The sequence below is a fragment of the Ambystoma mexicanum genome, chromosome 6q (genome assembly GCF_040938575.1).
Source record: "Ambystoma mexicanum isolate Mex_15411 chromosome 6q, UKY_AmexF1_1, whole genome shotgun sequence".
In the NCBI taxonomy this organism is placed as follows: domain Eukaryota; kingdom Metazoa; phylum Chordata; class Amphibia; order Caudata; family Ambystomatidae; genus Ambystoma; species Ambystoma mexicanum.
In genome coordinates this window covers 1,283,555,656-1,283,573,731 of record NC_090937.1, presented here as the reverse complement: position 1 = coordinate 1,283,573,731, position 18,076 = coordinate 1,283,555,656, and positions in this window count along the sequence as shown.

Here is an 18,076-nt window from a genome sequence, read left to right as displayed (position 1 = left end):
CATAATTTTGCAATGAGAACTCCTCCCACCACTTTGAGATTTCCCGTCGCTGTAGTTTCTCCAGTTCTCTCAATAGTTTCACCTCGATGTTGGGCGGTACCTCCGCCTGCGGTCCCTTCAGTTTCCCCGCACTGGTAGTCACTTGTTTCTCGCAAAACAGGAAAGCTGCCTGTTCCTTCCTGGCAGTTTCCTTATCCATCTGTGACGTCATTTTCAGTAACTTGTAAGGGTAGTCTGGCTGTGGTGTATGCCTCACCTAGAAAAAAGTTTCTGTTCTTGCTGCTGCAGTCAGTAAGTCTCACAGGCGCATGCAGATGCCTAGAACGGATTTTCCAAATGTCGTGTAGCTTCAAAGTTGAAAACGTGATGGTGACAGGAATGGACACTCGCGCTGTGCAATGTCTCACCCTGCACCCATCTGTTGCTGCTCGACACCGTGTGGTCTGGAAAAAGCCGGAGCGCCCTGCACGGTGACACAATAGTGAAAAAGAAATGTACACCGTGCCGCGCTTCCAATGTAAGGCGGGTGCAGAATCCAACGCCGGTTAAGTTTAAGGTGGTTAAGGTGCTGAATCCATAGGAAGACCTCTTTTTGGGTGGCTTATAACTTCATTCCCCCTGGACGAATCCTCACCAAACCTTGCAAAATGTATATGGCCCGCTCTGAATAATTTTGCAAAGTTTGGTGAGGTTTCGTCAAGGAGGGGCAAAGATATCAGGTAGGTCTCAAAATTTTGCTTTTTTCCATAGACTGAATGGAAAAATACTTTGCTCACGCCTACAACCCAAACCGCTGGACGCATTTTCACCAAATTTGCAGCAGGAGCCGCAGCTTGGTCCCGAAAGCGTGCTTTTGTAAATTTGGTGGAGAAAGTAGGTCCAAAACAATTAGTGATATCTGGGTTCAGTCTGCGGACCCATTTCCCGGTTCGGTCTGCGGACAGGGCTATGATTGGCTTAGAAGGCAATGTGGTGAACTGGCCACCAGGGGGCACATGCATGAGGTCTGCCTCCACGTGAGCTCCGCTCCCAAGGTCCTGATAGCGGTCTGGGCCCCCGCTAATGGCCCCACCCCACCATTGAAAGTCAGTGATACTAAGACTAAAGAGTCCCCACCACCATCTGGGAAAGAAATCAGACAAAAATTGGAGCTTCCATCACTGCAAAACGTCATCGCTGAGTGTGGCGAACAGCTGCGCCACATTGGAGACACACGTCGGCAGTACACGGCCTGGAGAGAGGCTGTTGGAACCAGAGAGGTGCTGAATTCAGCGAAAGCAGAGGAGTAGGTCCTGAAACCCCTCGAACACCAGGGGCCCAGCAGGAACCAGCAGACCCCCGGCAACATCAGGACATCAGAGATGTGCAGAGCAGCTGATCGACCCCGTTGGGTAGAGAGGTGAGGTCTGGCCCCAGGACGCTTGGGGCAGCGAGTAGTCCCCTGCCCTTCCCCCCAATAGAGGTCAAGTCCCTGGGGCTCACCCCACTGGCATACCCCTACGGAGCCCTGAGGATCTCCACAGCGTGACACCTGCACCAGACAATGTATCCAGCGGGCGCACGTATGACGGAGGGTCCCGCAGTGCAGCTCTCCGGCGCCCCGCTGCACTGGGCATGAACAAAGACAGACAGGCAGCCAGGAAAAAGATCTTTCACCTGACACTGGAACAGAATCTGCGTTGTGCCGTTCACTTGAGGAGCAGGAACACGGAGCGTTTAATGGCTCCACAAACACATACCCAGGAGCACTCCAGGAGCAGACACTCTCCCCTGCCTGTACAACACGCTCCCCTGAATCGAGGACCAAAGGAGAGAAGCAGCAAACGACATCCGCTATCACAGTGAGAGCGAAACACACGAAAGGAAATAGCAACCCAAGGGGGCCCTCTACTTGGCCTCTCCATGAGAGGAATTATCCTCAGGCAGAAAGTCTAGTAAGCCCCAGAGGTATATACCTAGGCCAAATCCTACACCTGACAAAAGACAGGTCCTCCACATGTACTGACCTGGAAATCACGTGGATGCAATACCGGTATCCTTTATTTGCCTACTAGATCATTGTAGATACTCTGAGCCCACTCCAGAAAAGCGACCCAGGAGGTGAGTGGGACTTCAGAACATGACCCACCCTGATTCACATAAGAGACTCCACGAGAGCATAAGACAATTGGGGGCAAAAAGAAGGTGCAGGTACGGACAAGGAGAAAGTGGAAATTTCTCTATATTTTTTTTGGCATAAGGAAGTAGTAATAAAAGAAAAACCCCCAACTCCTGGAATCACTCTGGGGTCAACTGAACCACACGTATTTCGTCTGGAGTAAAGGAGACTGGGTGAAGAAGACACAGACAATCGAGGGGCATTGTGAGATTTCACCTTGACAAAGAAAATAACGAGTGAAACAACTATTCCCACATAAGCAAACGCTACGTTGTTCCACACACAGCAACACCTCTACACGCCATACGAAACACTGCAACCTCACTCACCCCGTACCCTAGCTTATGACCACCAAAGAAAGACTTGAATCTTACAGATTTACACCACTACGCGTCCCGAACATTCCTCCTCCCAGTAGTGAAATGGTGAACTCCGGACCTGAAGCTGCAGCTACCAAATGTGACGCTGCAGACCTCCTTTCTGAAACGAAGAGCATGCGGGGGGACATAAGCAGGAGGATTGACAAAATAATGCAAAGAATTGACAAAATGGAGGAAAGACTTGAGGAAGTAGGACATAATTAAACCTCACTATCTACACTCAAAACACAAATGGATATAAGACTCACCGACATCGAGATGAGGGAGGAAATATTCCAGCTGAAGGTCAATGACCTGGAAAATCGCAAACGATGCAATAACATTCGCGTTTTTGGCATGCCAGAAAAAGAAGGTGAAACAGAACAAGATTTAAAGAGACCCTACACACAATCCTGAAGCTAATGTTTGTTGACGACTCTGTTGATGAACCCAAGCTTGACTGTATTTATCGTGCAGGAGGACCCAGGACGATACTAGCCCGATTTCATAATTATGCAGACAGGGCTTGAATCTTGGAAAAAGTGAGGAATACCACCCAGATCTCCATGGGCACAGCCAGGGTTACCATCTATCAGGAACTCTCCTCCCTCACCCTGGCTATGAGAAGAAAATGCCTTCCATTGACTAGATTCTTGAAAGACAAAGCAATCCGATATCGATGGGGCTACCCTTTCTCGCTGACCTTCGAGATGGAAGGAACCACAATTAAACTGAAATTTGAAAGAGATTAACAGCTGCATATCTGAAATACTTGGCAAACAGGAGGGCTACTCGAGTTCCAAGGGCAATTGAAACAGAGACAGAGAATGGAAGATCAAAGGCCCAAGACGACAGAAAATCCCAGGATCCCAAAAATTTAGGTGGGGAAATGCCTCTTCCGACATGGAACATTAAACTCCCCAATAAACACCAAAGTCGTCAAAGCGGTTGTGAACAATTTGGGCACCTGGTGACTATCCCTGGAAGTATTGTTCTCCCACATGAAGCTTCGAACAATTTGACAACCAGCAAAGTTGAAAATAATGCTGCACTGCAAGAGTATCTGGTGAGATTGAATGCTCTGAATTCGGATAAGAAGGGGGGAGGCGGGGGGTTGGCGGAGGCTCATTGTTTATTAGGAGGTGATAAACGATTGGACCAACGGGGTATGGTCCTTACTGATGGTCCGAGGCTGACAGGGTGTGAATAACCCAGAGGGATCGGACGCTGCTCAGGGTGGATGTGGGGAAAGGGGGGGGAGAGATAGGGGCTGGGGTTCAAAAGGAGGCTATACAGTGATCCACGTTCACATGAGAGCCTCTTTCTGCAACTACACAGTTAACACATATTTGATAAAATCCCAAATAGGTGCACGACAACCCCTAGAAGGGTGATGGTGGTACCTGCTATGAAGAAGGAGGGTACTCACATGAGAATCTGCTCGTTCAATGTCAAAGGGCTTAATTCTCCCACAAAAACATCCATGTTAAGAGAATTTAGGAGGTCATGGATAGATCTACTTTACATGCAGGAGACGAAGTACGCCAGAGGAGACGAGCGAAAGGTGATACCGTCCAGACTGGGTTCGGAACACTGAGGCTCTGGAACTCTGAAGAGAGCAGGGGTGGGAATACTAATCAGAAAGAGTATTGACTTAAAAGTCTCAAAGATCTGGAAAGACGTGGAGGGGAGAGCCATGGTGCTGGTGGGTACCATGAGAGGCCTTAAGATCACGTTAGCAACACTTTATGCCCCAAACGTTGGCCAAGTCAGATTCCTACAACGCACACTATCCAAAATAATGCCAGAGGCCGAAGGTCATGTCATTGTTGGAGGAGACTTCAACTTATGGGCCGACGCTAAAAAAGACAGACAATCGGCAGTCCCTTGCCCATCAGTACCAGCTGATGCTGGTAGAAAGGAGGTAATGAGAATGATACAGACCTATAGACTATGAGATACCTTGCGTGCCCTACACCCAGACACTAAGGGATACACTTTCTATTCCGCACCTCATGGTACATACACACAAAATGATTATATTTATATTGCGTAAAATCTTATGGCAGTAACGGCACGTTCGAAAATCAAACCAATTACTTGGTCAGATCATGACATGGTCTCCACAGAACTGGAATTGGGTGCACTTCTACGCAGAGGGACGAAATGGCGCTGCAACGACTCATTATGGAAAGACTATGGGCCTCATTACACGGTAGGCAGTGAGCCATGGTGCTATTAGCGCCATGGCTCATGCCGGTAAAATACCGGCACCGCCTTGGCGGAAAGGGGATTTACCGCCCCATTCCAAGGTTGGAGGGGCGGTAAATCCCCTTTCCGCCATTGCCCTTCCCCATTCCCATTTCTGCCCCATAGGGCTCTATGGAAATGGGGAAGGCGCTAATTACGGCACCGCAATTTTGCGGTGCCGTAATTAGCTCCGAGGTCCCTTAGCGGGTTGGATTTTAACGCCTGCAAGAAGCAGGCGTTAAATCCTCCAACCCGCAAAGGGACCTCGTAGTACGGCGGTAAGGGTTAACAGTCACCGTTGCCATTAACGGTGACCGTTAACCCTTACCGCCGTCCGTGTAATGAGGCCCTATGTCTTTCATGCAGTGATGATGACTGAAATAGAGAAATACATTAAGGTGAACGACAATGGAGTAGTACCCATCAAAACTGTCTGGGATGCAGGAAAAGCGACCTGGTGGCAAGTATTGATATGGGAAGGTGCGAACAAAAAAAGAGAAAGATCCCCGATAGAAAAAGAAACAGAGGAGAGATAGCAGATCTAGACTGGGAGGCCCGAACAGCTACAAAGGGAAGAGAAGAGCAGATCCTTTTATCTAGACAGAAAATGATTAATTGTACCCTACTGAAAAATTGTCTTATGTTGAAAAAATTGTCTTAGGTTGAATCACATGAAAAATTGCTAAATGTGGGTTTGGTAACCCATAATTGTGTTGGTCTAAAACAAATCGAAACCATCTTTTTATTGTGGGTGGTTACACCGCCCGCCCCACTTCTTTATCAACTGACTTTGTGACAATGGACACATGCCAATTGTGTGTTACATTGTACCACCACGTTTTAACATGTTGAATCTATAACGTTAAACACAAAAATCTTTTCTTTTGTTTTGTTTGATTCTTGAATGTCACTAATTTGGGATAACTCTGAACATAACAAATATGCTTTGTACCAGCCTCAGAGGAAGAGCAAGGATTGCTCGAAACACGTGTCAGGCTGTTCATTGGTTCTTGCAATAAATCTGCAACTCAAGCAGTATCTGATTGATTATTGTGTTGGCGCAGTGAGACTGGAAAACCTACCTCAGTTAGAAATATATATGCCTCGACTCATCACCCTGACCAAGTGGGATTTATAATAGGTCAGCAGGGTTCTGACACAATGCGAAAGACCCTACATCTAATAAATGAATCACGATAGAGAGGGGGGGAATCAGTCCTCCTCTCCATCGACACAGAGAAAGCATTCGATAGGGTAGAATGGGGGTTCTTGGAAGCAGTCTTACAGAAGGTGAGTCTCGGCGAGGGATTCAGAAGAGGAGTGAAGGCAATTTATACATCCCCCAAAGCCTCGGTGTCCGTCAACTCAGATTGCTCTAGATGGTTCCCCCTAAAGAGAGGAACGAGACAAGGCTGCCCCCTATATGCCATCCTCTTTGCCCTATCACTTGAACCACTGGCACAAAAAATAAGAGCAGATCGATCGGTCAAGGGGATCTCAGTCAATGAACAGGATTATAAACCAGTATTATACGCTGATGACCTCTTATTATATATTACAAACCCTTTACAATCCATTCCCAGAGCAATACAACTGATTGAACAATACGGCCTTCTCTCCGGCCTCAGAATTAACAAGAGCAAAACCATCCTGTTCCCCCTTCATGAACCCACCCAGAATGATAAAGCAAACTATTCGAGCCTGGGACTAACCATTGGCGGGCCCACATTGAAATACTTGGGGATCAATCTGGTTAATCACTTGTGTACCCTTTATGATGCTAACTTTCCACAATTGCTTGAACGGTTTCGTGCTGACTTGCAGAAGTGGCGAAACCTAACGGTCTCATGGATAGGGAGAGTCAACGCAATTAAAATGGTATGTTTCCACAATTTCTATGCCCCTTCCAAATGATACCCATCAGAATCCCCGAATCATACTTCAAATAAGTCAAAAAGGCCACCCTGCACTTCCTATGGCAAGGGAAAAAACCAAGAATCGCATATAACGTACTAACCAAAGAAAAAGGAGGAGTGGGTTTACCTGATCTCGAGAAATACTATATGGCAACACAACTTAGAGTACTGATTCCACATCTCAGAAACCACACACACTTACAATGGCTAGCCCTCGATAATTACCACTTCGCGCCAGCCACTCTCTCAGAATGGCTCTGGGTCCCAAAGGGGAAACTGACACGCAGACTACAGGAACGCCCAATAATAGGAACTATTTGGGAAATCTGGAAGGATACTCGGAAATGCGACACATCACGACTTGGCCATCCCCAATGACCCACATTTGGGCACCGGGAATAAGAGAGGAAATCCCAGATCATGCACGGTTCCAAACATGGTTCGAAGCTGGCTTAGAGAGGGTAAGTCAACTCTGGAAAGAAGGGACATTTATCTCAATCACTGATCTCGAAAATGCCCTAAATATTGGGAAACTCTCAGTCTTTCAATTCCTACAGTTAAAGGGAATAATGTTAAGAGGACCATGGAAGGAAAAGATCCAAAGGGACCCTACCCCCTTTGAAAAGCTTTCCGACACCCTTTCAAACACTAAAGATTTAATCTCAGCCAACTACAAAACTCTGATAGAAGCAGGGAGAGGTTCCACAGATAAGCTCAGGAAAAAGTGGGAAACCGATACGAAAATAGCGATTTCCCCTGAATTATGGTCCGAGATATGCACAGGAACCCCGAAGATATCAAAAGCCTCCCAGTATAAGCTACACGCTGTAAAACTCCTCCACAGGTGGCAATATGACCCCCACACACTATCCAAAATGTACCAGACTGTGAACCCTGTGTGCTGGCACCAGTGCAGCCAAATTGCAACCTATTGGCACATGTGGTGGGAATGCCCCAAAATAAAGGTGTTCTGGGATGAGGTCCTGGGGTGGATTAAGGATATTGAAGGGATACATTGCGAATGTACACCCCTTTTGATACTGTTCGGATTAGAGCTGAATAAAGATGAGTATGTGAGAGTAACTGGTTTGATCACCCCCTTGTTGTTAGTAGCCAGGGCGTGTCTCGTCATCAAATGGAACGCTGAGGTAACCCCAACTAAGAGAGAATGTGTGAATGTTGCAACTAGCATCTATGCGATGGAAAAGATTACAGCAGGTCTACATGCGAAATCTACTCAGTGTGACACCCTATGGCAGGATTTTGTAGACCAACACATACCCAGTTACTAGACCACAAAGCGGCACCGAACAATGAACTAAAGCGCTAAGGCACAGGTAATGAAACGACAACAGCTTCTAAATGAACACGCCCAAACACAAAATATCGAGCCAGTGAGACCCCTATGACAAACACCTTGAACACTCTGTTGTTACTGCCCATTAACTCACTCGATGGACACAAATCTGTTTAACAATGCCTAATTTTATTGCAGAGGCAGATCAAAGAATATGACCGTATCATCGAAATCACTGTATTAGGGGGGTTCGGGGAGGGAAGGGGAAAACAATGTTCTTTAGTTAAGTTGAAAATTACATTCCAGAAATAACCAAATACTTCATTTGATGTTGTTGTACAAGACGTTCTTCTGCTTACCCGCATTACGATGCTGGGTGTATGTATTACTCAAAAAACCAATAAAATCAAATATGATTTTAAAAAAAAGGAAACGTGGTGTCTGCGGACATTGGACGCGCACACTGATTGGATCGTGAAAAGCATGAAGTGTGTGAGATTTTTGGAAATGCCTGCCATCTTGGATTCAAGGACAGCTGCCGGTGTCCGCGGACATCGCGGTAAAAACATATTAAAAAACTCAACATTACACTTGTCAAACCTATCAAATAGTGCCTGGGGATTTGAGGGGTGATGAGGATGGGATGGGCTATGGCTGCAAGAAACAAAAAAAACATGTGTTTTTCACCGTAAAAGTCCAGATGTTCGCGAACAGTCCTGTGAAGTTCACGGACACATCTGCATTACAAGGTTGGTGAAAAGCAGTTCTTGGATGGCTTATAACGTTGCCGCCACTTAATTAAACTGCATGAAATTTTGCAATTATATTCTTTACCTAACTCCGAATGGGTTTGCACAGTTTGGAGGGATTCTGTCAAGAGGGGGCAAAATTAGAGGGGGGCTACCAAAAACTGTAAAGGCTTATAAATGTGGTGCAATTTGACAAATCTTCACAAAAGTTTGCAAAAATGTTGTAAAGTCTGAATGGATTTTGTTGAGTGGGGGCTAAGTTATATGATTATATGTATGGGGGTGTAGCCCTGATCTTCCCGGAGTGGATTCCTGCCTCTATCATCCCCACTCAGACTTACTCCTCTTTCGAATGCCTTGTCTGTAAACTCTCTTTTTCTCCTAGCCACTCTCTTACTGGCCCCCTGGTCAAATCACCTCTTTTCTCTCAGAGTGGGCAGACCTCTCCTCCTCCCTCCTGGCCTCTACCACTCAACTCCTCCTCCTTGGTGACTTCAACATCCATCTTGATTCTCCATGTTCCTTATCTGCGCTCTTTCGTGACCTCTGCGATTTACTCTCCCTCTCTATCCTCCCTTCCGGCCCAACTCACTCTGCTGGTCATACACTTGATGACTTGATCTCCTCTGCCCCTCCTCCCATCTACTCCCCTCACCACTCCTCTCTCCTCAAGTGCTCACTGCCTCCTCTCCTCATCTTTCCATCTCCTCCCCTCAAGCCAAGCCTACCCCAAGATTGCCACCCACCTTCTTGTATATCCGGCCCATGAAGCGTGTGTCAGTCGAGGCTTTTGCTGCCACCTTCTCCCCCCCTCTTCCACCCCAGGCTGACTCGCACCCTGACACAGCCCTGTCTCTAGTATACTCCGCTATTTCTGCTACTCTTGATGCTCTTGCCCCTGTCACGAGGATCCGTTTGAAGTCCAAAGTCAAGTGCCGTTCTTGGTATGACTCTGACCTAGCTACACTTAAACGTAAGTGTAGGGCGGCCGAGAGGACATGGAGGGCCTCTTGCTCCTCCTCTGACAAACTGGCCTGCCGCCTGCTATAAAGGCAATACCGACTCTCTGTCCTCACCAAGAAGAGAGTCCACATTCAAGCCTGTGTTTCTGCGGCATCTAAAAACTCGGCCAAACTCTTTAAAATCTGCAAGGAGTTGGCCAACCCTGCTGCAGTCTTCACCCCTCCTCTCGCCTCCCAGGCTCTTTGCAATGCCCGTGCCTCAAACTTTATCTCTAAAACCCAGGACATCCTGTGCACACTCTCCTCCACTCCCCGTCCTCTGCTTTCTGACCCACCTTCAGCTACCCCCTCCCTCTTTCTACTCCTTTCCTCTTTTCTCCCCCGATGAGGTCGCTAGACAAGTGCGACCTATGAAAGCTTCATCAAAACAGGTCCATCCCTGTCCCTCTAAAACCATTAAGAACCACATAAATACCCTCGCTCCGACCCTTGACGGTTTCTGCAACCTCTCTTTCCCCTCCCCTCTGACGCACCCCCTTGTGCATCCTCTCAAGAAACCCACAGCTGATCCTTCCTGTCCGGCTAACTATTGCCCAATTTCCATGACTCTTTTTTTGGGTGAGCTCCTGGAAAAGCTTGCCATCTCTCATCTTAATCTTCATTCTGACTCTGTTGGCTCTCTCCATGACCACCAATCTAGCTTCAGAGCTGCCAGAAGCACGGAAACTGCTCTCCTGAACATCCGTGAAGACCTGCTCTCCAGCCTTGACTCCAGCATTTCCTCTGTCCTCATTCTACTTTATCTCTTCTCTGCTTTTGACACGGTCAACCATAACACCCTGCTCCATCGTCTCTGACAACCTGGGTATCACCGATGAGGCTCTGGCCTGGCTGCACTCTTTCCTCTCTGATCGACCCTCCCATGTAGAACTTTCTGGGGCCTGGGTCCAAAATACCGTGAACTATCCCTACGTGAATAACTCCCCTCTCGAGCCCTTCGCTCTTCTACCTCTAAACTCCCTCAGGGTCAGTCATTTTTCAAAGAAATGAGCTGGGGGTAGATCTCTGTCTTCAGCTGGGGCATCCCTTTGGAACTGCCTCCCTGCCACTTTGAAACTTGAGGAGAACCATTTACGGTTCTGGAAGCTTCTCAAGATCTTCATCTTTGCTTCTGCCTTTGCCCCTCTATTCCACTGCTGATCTGCTTTCTCTCTCCGCACTGTGCACCTGGTCACCCACTGTCCTTCGGGCCCAGGTACCTGCTCACCCTGCTACCCTCCTGCACTGCCTCTTGGCCACCCCTTGCACTGGGGCCTGTATCTGTACCCATACAGTCACCCACCCACTCTTCTTCTGCACTTATCAGAGACACACTGGGCCTCATTATGACCCGTGCGGTAACCATGGCGCTAGTAGCGCCATGGTTGCCGCCGATATTTTACCGATTCCGCCATGGTGAATGGCGGAATTACCGCCCTATTCCAAGGTTGGCAGGGCGGTAATTCCCCATTCACCATTGGTCCTTCCCCATTCCCATTTTTTCCTCCATAGGGCTCAATGGAAATGGGGAAGGCAGTAGTTACGGTACCGCAAATTGCGGTACCGTAATTACCTCCAAGTTCCCTTTGCGGGTTCCATCCTTAACGGCTGGTAAAACCAGCCGTTAAGGTGGAGACCCGCAAAGGGACCTCGGAATTGGGCGGTAAGGGATTACCGGCACCAGTGCCCTTACCGGTACCGGTAATCACTTACCGCCCGGGTCGTAATGAGGCCCACTATCTGACAAACCTAGCACTTTGCCACTTATCTAAGCGTGGACCTGGGGATTGAACCTGGTTTGCTCCGTGTTTCCTTGCTTCCAAGGCAAGCACGTTGCCGCTGAGCTATCCTCCCGAGACATAATGTAGGTACAAAATATAGTGATAGACCTTTGGTGACTGAGGTGTAGCCTGTGGCCTTGGGCAGTGGCCACATTGTCTGGTTCATGGAATAAGGTCATGATCCGCACAATCTGGCTAGTGGTCATGACCACGAGGGACAACACATGTCTACCTAGACCGTCTTTGTGGTAAAGTTATTCAAATGTGGGATAGCTTTGAAAGGGAAGAAAAATGTGCTTGTGGTAATATGGTCATAGGGTTCTCTCTTTGCCTTCTGCAGGCTGCCATGAAAAGCAAAGAGGGTTCCAGTATGGAACCCCGCCTTCCCTTTCCATGGTGGCCATCTTGGAAAAGGATTTTACTTCCTACACCGGGACGCCACAGGCATCCCATTGTAGGAAGAAAAATCCATTTTTTTAGCACCCCGGGGTTCCTGCTTTGGGAACCTGGGGTGCTAATGGTCTTCATCCCCCATTGCAGGGGCTGTAATGGGGGGGGAATGGTCCGGAGAACTCGTTATGCACCCTCGCTTCGCTTGGGCTGATAGCTTGGGCGGCCCGGCTGGTAGCCACTGTTTCAGTCCCTGGAACGGGGGATGAACGCCACAATATTCCCATTAGCATAACACCATGCTAATGGAAATGTTGAAATTGTGTGTCCCACAGAAGTAGGCTGTGTGGTTACAGTATAGGTTGAAGAAGATGAGGTGGAGGAAGACAGCCTCCTACTTGCTAAGAAAGGAACAACCTTTCTGAGAGCATTGCAGTAATTGGATTTGGCGTAGCAGCACATGGAGGTGGTCCCTTAGGAGTATTGTCTGGGGAGTCTACAACTGCACTCAGTGCATTTCACTTTGGCAGCTTTTGCCTTTGGTACATTCCCAACAGTGGTAAAGAACTGCCACACCCATGATTCTCTCTGGGTGCTATTGGTAGGTACATCCTCTACCTCATCTTCTTGGTTCTCTTCATTGTCTTTGGAAGTACTGCGCTTTTTTATTTGTGAAGGTCCTCCAGCTGGTGGTGGTGACTCCTGGGAAGGAGAGATGGCAATAGGTGATGCCATTTTTAAGATAACTAGCAGTTTTGCTAAAATTCTTCCAAATGTGTACTGTGTACTAGATTGTTAATGGATAATGAGTAAGAATAGGTGTAGGAGCTGTGCAAGGGAAATTTTTAAGTTGAAAGTTCCTAGATCAGTAGAAAATGCAGTTCGTGATCAGATCCGTGCTTCGCGGACTGTTCAGAAGTGTAGATACGTTCTCGGACACATCATCATGCCGCGCGCCAGCATATGGTCACGTGGCACAGTCCAGAATGTCCACGATGAAGTGAGATGTTCGTGGATGTCTACGGACGCAAAATCTGTTGAAAAAGTTGCAAAAGGTGTATAGAAGTTTTAAAAATGACGGTAGAAGGTGAGAAATGGCAGTGTTTTGTAGGGAACGGTAGGCCAATAGGACCCCCCTCCCACTACATGTCCATCCCTGGTTGAGACCCATGACTCGTCGGCAGCCCCCCGGCCTCCCGGGCCCAGGCGGCGGGGCGGCTGCCGGCCGACACGTGGGGCTGCACCATCACGTTATGTGGCAGAGAATAGACGGCATCTTGTATTAAGCCATCTCCATCTTGCTAGAAATGTGCATATCTAACCCAAGGCAGAAACACTAAACGCTGCAGATTGACCCCCACTTGACCGCGCTCACAGAGGCCCACACTTCCCCCACCTCCCACTGCATGGCAGATCTGCTGAAGACTCGTTCTCACGATAAAAAAACACTGTAGATGTTGACCTTCCGCAGTACATCATTGCCCCAGCTATGAACGAGAATACTAGGATGTAACTGAGATCAGCCCAAACCCTGCAGGCCCTGACCCCTGTACCAAGCCCCCCAGCTATAGACGGTGTGGCGCCTTGCACCCATACCCACCCCGAAAGCCCTTGCAACGTGCAGAAACCATTTATGAAATATGTGCCTTGTTGACTAACGTTTGCTGCTAATATAAAGGAGAATGGGTAAAGAGAAAGTTGTGCAACCAATATTACATGTAATGAAGAGATATACAAAGACTGGACAGCTGATAACTGTGAACAATAACTTGTGTTGCTCTCTTAATACACTCTTTACACACACCTGCTTGACACTACCTCATGTTCGTATGTCAACTGTAAATGTGAAATGCTATGTAAAAAAGTATGATCATCAGCTAGTATCCCATGCACATACAAATACATATGAGTGCTTCTAGGAACCCCATGTGTTGTTAGTCGCCCCTCACCCATACGACAGTAAAACCGCCTCGTGCAAGATGCCACGCACGGAGCTGCAAGGCCATTTCCCCCTCCCCCTGCCCAGGCTCTCTCAAGATAGACTGTGTTCAAACAGCAAAGCCTTGCCTTCCCTCCCGACCCTGCTGGACCCGTTTCAAGCATCTGCCACCCTTCCCCGTGTCAGAGGCTGCCACAGCCTGACTCTGTGACTTACGAGCTACCTGGTCCTAAATCCCGCCGCCTTTCAGGCACCGGTCACATGCCCCCCACCGGTCAGTAGTACCTCCGTCGACCACGAGTTAATGACCCTAGAAAGGGGGGCGCACACACGTGTACCAACAGATCATAATACCATCCCTCACCGAAATTGCCAAGGATGGTTAGTCAAGCACCCCTGCCAATGCCCCTGACTACGCCCATGGGACCTGATTGTTTGAACCTAAGGCTCCTCCCAAACCAATGTATTAAGACACTCCAGATCGCATATCAATGTTCCGGGCCATGTATTGATCTAAGGTCAGCGCTTACAAGAGTTGCAACTCAACAGGACACATGAAGTGTGATGAATGGGTGGGAATGTGTGGCCAAAAGGGCAAATGTTAGTTTAGCTATCAATCGTTGTTACAAGGCATGTCCGGCCCAGCACTACATCCCGATGAGCCCAGCTGACCTCCCTCCCCACGTGGCACAGCACCAACATCCGCCAATCCTGGAGAAGCACCCGTATACAATGTATACCACCTAGCCATCACCACCCAATCCCTGAGACTCTGTGGCCCCTATAGATTACCTCATGCATGACGTGTATTTGTAATATAACTAACTGTCTTTGCTATTGTCAGACAGAGCGCTCTCGGAGTTTGCAGAGTCCTTTGCATTCCCTACATTGAATTATATAAAGCTCTTTTGATCTTACCCGCACTTGGTCCCGGCCTCATTCCCCTTCTGGGGTGTGTCCATTATTGCCTCTCACTAAGGGGGGTGCGTTTCTGGGGACACGTACATTCAGTTTTAAGGTGAAACTTTGTAACTTGCACACAAATGTTGATAAATTGGGTAGGTACGATATTAGTAAATTGTAGGAAAATAGCATGCACTGGTAAAAACCCATGAAATTCACTGAAAAAACTTTGTTAAAGGGACGTTATGGTTAAGTTGCATGCTTCAGCCATTGCCTATGTTTATATATGTTTCAGTTCCTGTATTAACAACACTCCACTACAATGTTATTTAGATGAGTACATTCTTTAATACATTAAGTAGTTCATGATAGGTCTCCCGATCACCCTTGACACCTTGTTACCAACATTCTAAACTCAACCCCTTGTAGGGACTTTTCATCAAAATTAATTTCACATGTGATCAGTGATATTTGTGATGTCATCTTTGATATCCTGGGTGTTAGTCTTAGCAGTGCACAGTGGTGGCGCGAGGTATGGTTGCTTAGCTTACCATAACTGGTAAATTTCTGAGGTTTTTCAGTTTTACTTGTAACCATAACGTCCCTTTAACAATTTTTTTTCATTGAATATATATATACACATATATGGGATACATTACTCACCGTAATCGTATTTCTGATTCTTGTATCTCCTTAGATCACATGGTGTGCATAGGCCGACATCTAGTGGAAGCTGTGTAGTATTACAGTTGTTGTTTTCGAAACTCAAAAAGGGACTTCGACAGGGCGTGCCAGTAATACTATCCCCAGTGTGACATCCACAAGGTCTTTCACGCGTCGAGTTCCCTCAGATTGTTATTTTTCTGACATAGTGTAGCGTGAGTAGAGTTGTATCCAAGCAGATACATATCAGACAAGCTCATAAGCATCCATGTGCCTTCTCTCTGAGGGGAGGAACGGTGGGCGCATGTGAATCTAAGCAGATACTAGCATCAGAAATACGATTACAGTGAAAAATATATCCCTTCTGAGGCTTGTGGAATCTGCTTAGATCACATGCTGTGCATATATTAGTGAGCAGTGATAGGAGAAGGTGGTAGGATGTGAGAAGGTTCATGGGTGAACAGATGTCTTGGAACCGCTTGTCTCATCTGTGTATCTGTCTTGGAATGAGTGTCAATGCAGTAATGCTGAGTGAAAGTGTGTATTGAGCTCCATGTAGCTGCTTTGCAAATGCTGTCTAGAGGGACATTTGCAATGAAAGCCAGAGTGGCTCCTGTGCTCCTTGTGGAGTGAGCTCTATGCGTGAAAGGCAAGGCAGTGTCTTGTCTGATAATGAATAGCCCAATTGTATACATCCAACTATCCATCTGGAGATGGCATTTTTGGAAATGCGGTCTCCTTCTCTGCCTGTAGCTATTGAGACAAACAGTTGGTCTGTTTTCCTTAGCGGTCTGGTCTTGTTTACATAGTAAAGGAGCGCCCTCCTCAAATACAATGTGTGGATTTTTACCTCAGCTGAGCTGGTGGGGTTCTGAAAGAAAGCCGGTAGCTCAATAGACTTTTATGTGAAATTCTGAGATGAACTTAGGGGAGAACTTAGGATGTGCACGTAAAACCAGCTTATCCTTTTGTACAACAAAGAAGGCATCCTGCACTGACAATGCTTGTATTTCACTCACTCTTCTTATGGAAGTAATAGCCACTAAGAAGGCAGTTTTGTAAGTTATGTTTTTAAGACTACACTTATGCATCGGCTCGAAAGGAGGTCCCATGAGCTTAGCTAGTAGAGCATTGAGATCCCATTCTGGAGGTGGATTAGAAATTGGAGGGTAAAGTCTCTTTACCCCTTCCATGAATGCTTTGATGACCGGCACCTTCCACCATGAGACTTTATTATGGGAGGTGGTGTAGGCTTACAAGGCTGCCAGGTAGACCTTTAAGGAGTTGAATACTAACCCTGAATCTAGCAAGTGGAACATATAAGTTAGAATGTGAGTTGGAGTACATTCTATGGGGTTGATTTGTTTAGACTGGTAGCAGTGTCTAGTGTTAGGTTTTCTTGCTACCTTCATAATATCCATGCACCTTTGTGGTAGGTTCAGATGTCCAAACTCTATGACTTCAGGAGCCATGCTGCCAAGTTCATTGAGTGAGGCTGAGGGTGCACTATTAGCCCCCCGTGCTGAGTGAGTAGATTTGTCGGGCACGGGAGCTTGATGGGATCGCACATCACTAGTTTGCGCAGATGTGGATACCAAGGTTGTCTTGCCCACATAGTAGCAGCTAGGATGAGCGTCATCTGTACCTTGTGGATCTTGTTGACCACCTTCTTTATGAGAGGTGTTGGGGGAAAAGCGTTTGCAAATTTCCCTAACCAGTTCATCCATAGGGCGTTCCCCTGGGAGCCTGGCTGGGGGAACCTGGAGGCAAAGTCTGAGCATTGACTGTTTTCACTTGTAGTGAACAAGTCTATTGTGGGGTTACCCCATTGGGAGAAGAGGTGCTCTATGACCCCTGCATATAGTTGACATTCGTGTTCCTCTGGTAGGGGATCTCTGCTCAGTGAGTCTGCCAGACAGTTGCGTTCCCCTGGAACATACTGTAACGATAGGAATATCTTCCGTTTGACTGCCCATCTCTAGATTTGTTGTGCAAACGTGTTCCCCCCGGTTTGTTGATGTAGAACATCGCTGTAGTGCCGTCTGTCAGGATTTGCACAGATTGGGTTGCTAGGTGAAACTCGAATGCCTGAAGGCTTTGAATACTGACAGTAGTTCCAGCAGATTGATGTGGTTCTGCTCAGCTGCCCGAGACCACAGAGCCTCAGCTGTGTGGTGAAGGTAATGAGCCCCCCACCCAGCGAGTGAGGCAGGGCTGGCGTGGTGGGCCCAGAGTTTAGTTAATTGGTCCATTAAAGTCTTGGGTTTGCAGTGGCAGTGGTGTTATTCGCAAGGAAGAGAAAGAGGAAGAGAATAATAGAGTTTTGAGCAGTTTCCAGAGCTTGAGGCGGTCTGGCTCAAATCAGAGGGGCAGGGAAGCTGTTCGAAAGGGAGGCACCAGCCGCTGAGAGAGATCTGCCTCTGACTCCCTGCTTAGAGAAACGTTTGCCAGAGTTGGAATTAGATGAGCAAACGGCTCAAGCAGGGGAGTATTTAGGGAGGGGAAAGTTGGAGATAGCATGGTCCCAGGCCCCAGAATGTCTTGTAGATTAAGCAGAGGGTCTTGAATTTGATCCTTGCAGCCACCAGGAGCCAGTGGAGAGATTGTAAAGCTGGAGAGATACAGCCCCTGGGCTTGAGGCCAAGGATAAGTCCTGAATCCTTATTCTAG